This window comes from Camelina sativa, chromosome 11 (assembly GCF_000633955.1).
Source record: "Camelina sativa cultivar DH55 chromosome 11, Cs, whole genome shotgun sequence".
NCBI lineage: Eukaryota > Viridiplantae > Streptophyta > Magnoliopsida > Brassicales > Brassicaceae > Camelina > Camelina sativa.
Genome location: NC_025695.1, coordinates 24,995,153 through 25,003,666, shown reverse-complemented (window position 1 = coordinate 25,003,666; position 8,514 = coordinate 24,995,153).

Genomic DNA, 8,514 nt, shown 5'->3' with positions numbered 1-8,514 from the left:
CCTAATATGTATATATATATATATATATTGTTTTTTTCTTTTTTTCTAGGAGACTATAGCAAGATCTTTTTTTTTTTTACGTAGAGACTTAGAGCTAATTGATTATAACCTTAGGGACTTCTTTTTTTTTATTCTTCAACCCAACCCCAAATGAACATACTAACCACCTATCTTTCAAAACCGAATCTATTAGCTAGTTCAAATTCTAACTTAGCTAAATCAAAACGCAGTTCTTTGTCGTTCTCAATACTCTCAAGGTTTCACAACCTATAGCACAATGAAAAAGGCCTCACTCAACAATTCACAACAAGGTTTGAAAGAAAAGTTTGGGTTCATGGGTAGGACAAACAAATCGGGTTAAACGAAAAAGATTGGTGAAATGGAGTGCTAACCCGAATTTAGAGTTACCATGAACAAGTATTCAAATTCAAATTAAGTCCAATAATATACTGATGTTACAATGTTCAAGCAAGTGGAGGAAGCATTCAAAAGACACAAGGTTCTAAGCAAATATTTTTCATTTTTTTCCAAAGATTGATCTAGCAACAATGAACTGCACTAAGGGCTATAGCTTCAATCCTAAGGATTGATTTTAAACAAGGTAGTTTTAATCATTGTCCCCTAAGATGTGTATGCAACAATCCTATATGAAACAAATTAGACTCAATCCTAATATGTAAATGCAACTACATGAACAGTATTTTTTTTTTTTTTTAATTTTTCAAAATTTTTTTTGGGTTTTTCATGCACATAGATGCGGACTCAAATGAATAAAACTAGCATGCAAAGATTTGAAATAAGAAAATTAAGAAAATAAAACACAAAGTTAAAAATATTCTGGACCCTCCCCCAAACTTAAATTACACAGTCTCTGTGTAAATTAAAGTTGGAAAAAGAATCCAAGAATCACACAAAATGAAATAAACTAAATGCAATGTTATTTACAAAGATTGGATGAAAGTGATACCTTATGGGTTCGTGAAGAAGGAGGTTGCAGCAACCTCCATACTCGCCAATGTGTAGCCAGGGTCATCTCCGGCTTCAGCAGGTGCCGGTGTTTGCTCGTCAGAGAGCTCGGTGATATGCATGGACGACTTGCTCGGACCAGAATCCGAGGGGTTGATCCAGGGGGTATCGCGTAGCTCATCGGGTAGGGCATCGGATAGTACGACGGGTATGGCGGGAGAGGTCCAAAGTGATCACCCGTATAGCCACTCGTAGGGTGCATCGTATACGGCATTGTATATGGCATTTGGTAAGGCGGAGGGAAGAGTCCTGAGTAATCAGCCGATTGTGTTCTCGATGGGTGTATCGGATATGGCATCGTGTACCCCATCGGGTTAGGCGTCGGATAGGCGACTGAATGGCTTCTCCACGATGCTTCAGGTTGTGTGATGTTCTCCTCAGCTTGGGGCTCGTAGGATGATGCTCTGTGAGGTTCTGGAGGTGGCAGTCCTCGAGTACCTCCTAGCGGTCCGCTTCTCCCCATCCAAGTTGGTGCGTGTGCTGAGGTAGAAGCTGAGGCACAGCTTGCCTTGTCTTGCAGCTCCTTGATCTGACCTCCCATAGTCTTCACCGAACCGGTGAGATCCTTCACCTTTCTCACCAAAAACTTGTTCATCCTCTTCAGCCATCTGATCCTCTTGTGGGCTTCCCTCTCTCCAACCGGTTGCTTTTGAGAGCAAACATACTCCTCAAAATCAAAATCTTCCAAGCTATCTCCTTGTCTTTGCCCGGTTTCCTCTCTCTTCTCTGTTTCGGATTCCTCCTCTGGATTGTACAGCTCCTCCAAAGGTGGTGCAAAGTCGATGTTATCTCCCAGCCGGACCTTGGTGCACATTACATTAGGTAGGATCATTTGTGCAGCTCCGGCGGTTGGATGGACGAACTTGAAGAGCATCATGTCGTTAGGCCTCTCATAGGCCAAAAATATCGCCAGCACGAGGTAGTCGACGTCCAGCCATCTCGGATCGTGTACCACTCTCGGACTTGTAGGGGAGCTTGTCTCCCATTGTCAGCCATAGGGACCTCATTTCTTCCTTGCTAACCTCCATTCCTTCTCCATTACCAGCCTTGAAACCATACATCTTCTCCATCTCCTTGAAAGTGAGCCGGTACTCCTTGTTCCTCACAGAGAAGGTGATGACCTCGATCCCTCCATCGGGTAGTAGGGTCGGGTGGTCTTTGAAATAATGTAACCGCAGTGTGGAGAGGAAGTGAACCGTCTCCTCCTCATAAGCCTCGAGGTTGGCTCGCATCATCTGGCCCAGGTGGCTCATGTCGAACAGGAACTCAACATCTCTAGCGATGCCCAACTGCTTCATTGTCTCACGGTGAGGGTAGCGGGTACCAACAAAGCTCATCTTCCAGAAAACCTTGAAGAGTTTTGCCGGAATCTCCACTTCCTTCTGCTTCAGCCTCCGCGATGCTTGGCGTGTTCTCTCTCTCTGCTCCTCCTCTGTGTCACGATCCTCTTCCTCAACTGCTCTCTCAGTTACCTTCTCAGCCTTCTCGGAAACTGGTCTGTTTCCTCTTGCAACCGCAGCTCTGCTCCTTAGCCGCGACGTTTGGATCTCCTCTGGCTCTTCTCCACCAGCATCAGAATCGACCTCCTTGGGGTCGGTAATGGTTCTCTCGGACGTAGATAGGTCCCTACGTCGAGGAGATCGGCGAACAGCACTCGCCATCGGACTAGGTGAGCGAACTCGATGGTCTACACGATCGGTCGCTCGAGCACCGGATTGGGTGGATGATCGGGTCGAGCATCGGGTTGGGGAAGCAAAACGTCCAGCCAGCGGTTAGGAATGCGGAACGTTTCCTCTTCCTTGAGATTCTCGAGGTTTGACGGCATCACCTCCGGTTGTAGCAGCGGTGGAGGTTGATCTTCTCCCCTTCCTTTGGTAGGTTTTCATGTGTGGCTCCATTGTCGAATCCTTGAGAAGAAAAACAACTAAGCCTCAAGATTAATAGGGTTAGTTCCCAAAGAAAATCGAAGGTCACTCAAGTTTGAGAGAGAATAGAAAGTAGGGAAAACAAAAAGCTCTATGGTAGAGAAACTTATCAGTGCTGCTGAGGAGGAAGGGTTCAAACCCTTAAATAGAGTAGGGTTGGTTGGTGGGTTTCGCCGAGAGTGGGTTTGGCTTGTGGAATTCGGACTCCACTCGCCACCCGATCAGGCGCGTCGAGTACGGTGTCTGGTTGGCCCTCGGGTTCCTCAATTTCCTTTTTTTTTATAAATAAACATGTAAAAATAGAAAATAATATAAAACAGATAAATCAAAATTAAAACAAAATAAAAGATACCTTTGGGACTTCCTCCCAAGTGAGCTTGTTTTAAGTCACTAAGCTTGACTCTTCATGCTCTTTAAGCATGGGATCTAGGGGGGAGAGGTTCTGGAATCCTCTCCACTATAGCAGGCTGGTTTAACTTATTCTCCAGGTTTTGTCCAGGTTCCAAAGCAAATGTAGTGTTGACTTCCTCAAGATATTTGACTTTTCTCTGCTTTGTCTTAGTGGAAAAAGCTTGACCATCTATGGTTGGCTTCTTAATCCCCTTTTTCACATCAAAATCCATCTTGAAGTGCTCACCATGCTCTATTCTGATCTTGCCTTGCTTTACCTCAATCACAGCACCTACTGTTGCCAAGAATGGTCTTCCTAGAATCAGTGGATCGTCTGGTTCCTTGTCCATATCAAGGATCATGAAGTCAGTGGGGACTTCCATTCTCCCGATCCTGAGTGACAAGTTTTCTAGGATCCCTATAGGATGTCTGACTATACTATCAGCTAGAACCAAATACAGACTACTTGGTTTAAAACTGGTGAAACCCATCTTATTGGCTACTGACAGTGGCATAATACTAACTGAAGCTCCAAGGTCGCACAAGCAATTCTTGAAAATACGAAGTCCTATCGAGCATGGCAAAGTAAAAGAGCCAGGATCCTCCAATGTTTCCTCGATTTGCAGCTCAGGATCTAAGCACACTCCACTCTTGAGAATCTCAAACCCAATCTCCTTGACAGCCTCCTTACCCTCGTTCTCCAGCCGAGTTGCCTCCTGAAGTTTGTGTGGTGGCAAAAGCTTAGGTGGTGGAGCTTTACGCTTGGCCACACGCTCTGCAAGCGCCTCTAGCTGTATGTCAAGTGCAGCGTTGAACCTTTTTTCTAGTTCCCCTTCTGCTGCTATAGTGGTCGAGGTTGATCTTTCATCTGAACATCTACCCGATGTATCATCCGATCACCATCATCGGGTAGATCATCGGGTTCAGCCTTGGGTGGTTCTTCAATTTGCGATTCTCGAACCATTGCTCGATCATCAACTCGATCAGGCTCCTCGGGTAAAGGCTCGGGTTCATACTCGGATATGTAGTGCTTGGCCTCATTTATCCCATAGTGATCCATATCCTCCCCATCTTGATCTTCACTGTCCTCAGTGAGGTAATCCTCATAGTTATCATCAAGGAAGATGGCTTGGGCAGTGGTATAATCCTTAGGGTTGGAAGCTGGTTGATCTTTGAAGCTGGTTGGTTGTTGTGGTGGCCCTCTAGGTACCTCATCTTATTATTGAGCGAATCATACTTGGCGGTCAAGTCATTGTATCCAGAGTCGATATTGTTGCTCATTTCCACAAAACGTTTTGCAGTGTCCATAGCAGCGGTGGCGTAATTTTGAATCATCTACTGAATTAGGCCGCGTAGGTCAGCGTCTTGGGATTGGTGCTGCGGGCCTTGCTGTTGTTGGAATCCAGGTGGTGCAATGGGTTGGTGGATATTTCCAGAATACTGCTGCTTAGGGGCATAGGCTTGGTTGTATTGAACAAAAGGCTTATGTTGGACCTGGTTCCCTTGAACTGCTGATGGGTAGGTTTGGTCTTGAGGATTGACAACATTCGGCTTACGGTAAGACAGATTCGGATTCGGCTTGTAGTTGTTGTACCCTTTGTTGTAACCTCCTTGGTTGTTGATGTAGTTCACATCCTCTATATGAACAGTCTCCCCATGTTGTTGTAAAAACTGCTCTTCCTCTGATATTGCATGAACATGCTGCTTCTGGTTGAGGAGCTTATCGAGCTTGTCATTGAGGGCTTTCATGTCCCTCTTGTACTTGGCATCTTTCTCTCCTGTAGATCGCACATTACGATCATATTCCTCATTATAAGGGCCATCAGATTGAGACAAGTTCTCCACTAGGTCTCAACCTTCATCAACATCCTTGTTGAGGAAGTTACCATTGCTTGCAGTGTCCAGCAACATCCGTATCTTGGGGAGCACTCCTCTGTAAAGTGTACTCATCAATGAAGCATTGCTGAAGCCATGATGAGGACATCGGGTAGTGTATCCCTTGAAACGTTCCCAAGCTTCACTGAACGTTTCATTGTTCTTCTGAACAAAGCTGGAAATTTCATTTTGCAGCCTTGCGGTTCTAGAGTTGGAGAAGAATTTGGCCAGAAACGCCTTCTTGCACGCTTCCTAGGTGGTGATGGACTCCTTGGGGAGTGATTTCTCCCATATGTGTGCTTTGTCGCCCAAAGAGAATGGGAAAAGCCTGAGTTTGAATCCATCCTCACTAACTCCATTTATCTTGGTGAGGCTACAGAGCCTATCAAATTCATCCAGATGATCCAATGGGTCCTCCATTGGCAATCCATGAAAATTGTTGCTTTGTATCATCTAGATGAGACTACTCTTGATCTCGAAAATGTTGTTCTGGACAGTAGGTGGCACAATGTCATTCCTTCGAGTGTGAGTAGATGGAACATCCCCTACTCCTATGTAGGTCCTTGCTTGAGGAGCTGGTGGACCGTTTTGATCGTTCATTGTCTCCTCAATTGTGGGTGGTTGCGGTTGTGGAACTTGTTGTTGACGAAGTAACCTTGGTCTGTCGATGTTGTCGATGAATGGACTCAAGCTGCGACTACCTTTGGATTGTGTTTTCATGCACAAGTAGGTGACCGAGGGTGTACACGAGGTTCAACTCGATCCAGGTGATCGAGTGACGGGTCGGGTGGGTACTCGGGTTGTACCTGAAATGCAAAACGAACAAAAACGAAAGCAAACAAGTCAGATTCCGAACCAATGTAGATAAGAGAACTTGATCTAGCAAGTGCTGAAATCCTAAACGNATTAAATTCAACCAAATGGCAATGACGCCAAATTGATAACGGGTTTTTCACCCAGTGTATCAATTTCCTATGCAGTTGTAGTACAAAGGGTTATCAATCCAAATGGTTGTTTATGCTAGCAGGAAGGATGCAATCAGAACAATGCAAGTCAAGCCAAGCAATAATGGGGTTTTGTCTAACAATCGTAAAATAATAAAAGAAAAGAATATAAACAAGGAACTACACGACCTAAGCACTCGATGTAAGCATTCGAGTACATGATCGGGTGGGGTGATCGAGTAAGCAAAGAAGGTATGAACAACTCGAGGGGTTACTCGAAGTAGGTGATCGTGTACCGGTTCGGGTAAGAGATCGAGTGATGAATAGAAATGCAAGCAATTAAAATACGAAAGCTTCTAAGGATGGGGTAATCGAATCCTAAGTATTCCTAACCAGTACAGATGTCTTACATGCCTCAAGCAAATATTGTATGGTGGAGGAATGAATCTCACAAGTTTATCCTTAGGAGCAGCGGGCTCTTTAGTAGCTTGAGGATCAAATTGATTGACTGACTCAATTGGATCCTTGAGCCCTCGACGGGATCCTTTATCTGAAATTCATCTTGAAGAAAATCCTCCCCATCTAAACCCTCATTGTCCTCAGTGAGTCGTACATCTACAGCTTGGGTGGTGATGGCATGGATAGTAGCATAGTCCTTGGGGTTTTGAACTGCTTTTCCAAGTAGTTGGCCAGGTGTTGGGGAAGAAGTAGAAGCACTCTTGCCTTCCATTTACTTTATCTTGGAGTTAAGAGCTTCAAATTTGACATTCAGATCATTGTATGAACAATCCATGCGCTGACTGAGTTCAGCAAGCTTCTTGGCAGTTTCCAGAGAACCGCTAGCTTGACCCTGAAGAAGTTGTTGCATCATTTTCTTCATTTCCTGATCAGGAGCTGGAGTAGGCTGAACTGGTTGAGGGTAGAATCCTGGCGGTGGTACTGAGGGAGCCTGATAACCTTGTTGGAATTGCTGTTTAGGCACAAATCCTAGATTGTAAGGCACAAAAGGTTTTTGTTGACATTGTTGTTGATGCTGAGGAGGGTACACTTGATCTTGGGGATTTGCAACGTTTGTGCTCCTGTAAGACAAATTGGGGTTCGTCTTATAGGGGTTGTAACCGTTGTTGTATCTACCTTGATTTTGGACATTGCTGATCTCTTCAGATTGATCACCCTCCCCATCTTGAACTTTGAAATGGTCATCCTCAGATACGAAGTGGATGGTCTTCTGCTGACTTAGTAAGAGGCGATCAAGCTTGTCGTTGACAGTCTTGATGTCCCTCTTGTACTTCTCCCCAGAGCCAACATCTCCTCTAACTGTGCGATCATAGTCTTCATGGTAGTTGCCATCAGACTGGGCGAGATTTTTGACTAGCTGCCATCCTTCATCAACATCTTTGTTCAGGAAGTTATCATTAGAATCAGTGTCAAGCAGCATGCGGATTTTCGGAAGTACGCCACGGTAGAGAGTGTTCAGCAGTGACTCGTTGCTGAATCCATGGTGTGGGTATTGGCTATGATAACTCTTGAAACCCTCCCAGGCTTTGCAGAATGATTATGAGTTTTTCTGAGTGAAGCTGGAGATTTCATTCCTGAGTATTGGCTATGATAACTTGGCCAAGAAGGCTTTCTTGCGGTCGTCCCAAGTGGTGATGGGTCCCTTGAGAATGTTTTTCTCCCATTGATGAGCTTTGTCTCCTAGGGAGAATGGGAAGAGTCGCAACTTGTAACCATCCTCACTTACTCCATTGATCTTGGTGAGACTGCAAAGACGGTCGAACTCGTCCAGGTGATCGAGTGGATCCTCCATAGGCAACCCGTGAAACTTGTTCCCTTGGATCATGGAGATCAGACCACTTTTGATCTCGAAGTTATTGTTCTGCACAGCAGGAGGGACTATTCTAGTACGTTGAGTATGAGTGTTCAGTGCATCTCCATCACCAATGTGTCGCGGTCGCGGATCAGGTCCGTTAGGTTGTTCCATAGTGATTGGTGTGGGATGATCGGCGAGAAGACGGGTTGGTCGTTGTCTTTGTAACCAATTTATGTCGTCAATGGCAGGAAGGAGATTCGGATGTTCTCTTGACCTGGTGTACATGCAAGGTTGCAATCAACAAGTACCTGATATGCAAAACAAACAAGCAGAAAACCAAAGCAAGTTAGTACTCAGAATGATAAGTGTAACAGAACTTAATCTTGCAAATGTTGAAATCTCAAATGTAGCAAAACGAATCCCAAATGGCAACGGCGCCAAATTGATACTAGGATTTTTGTGTGTCTATCCTAGCAGATTCAATTAACCTTATGCAGTTGTAATACTTAAGGTGTCAATCCAGTTGGGATGTTGCTAACAA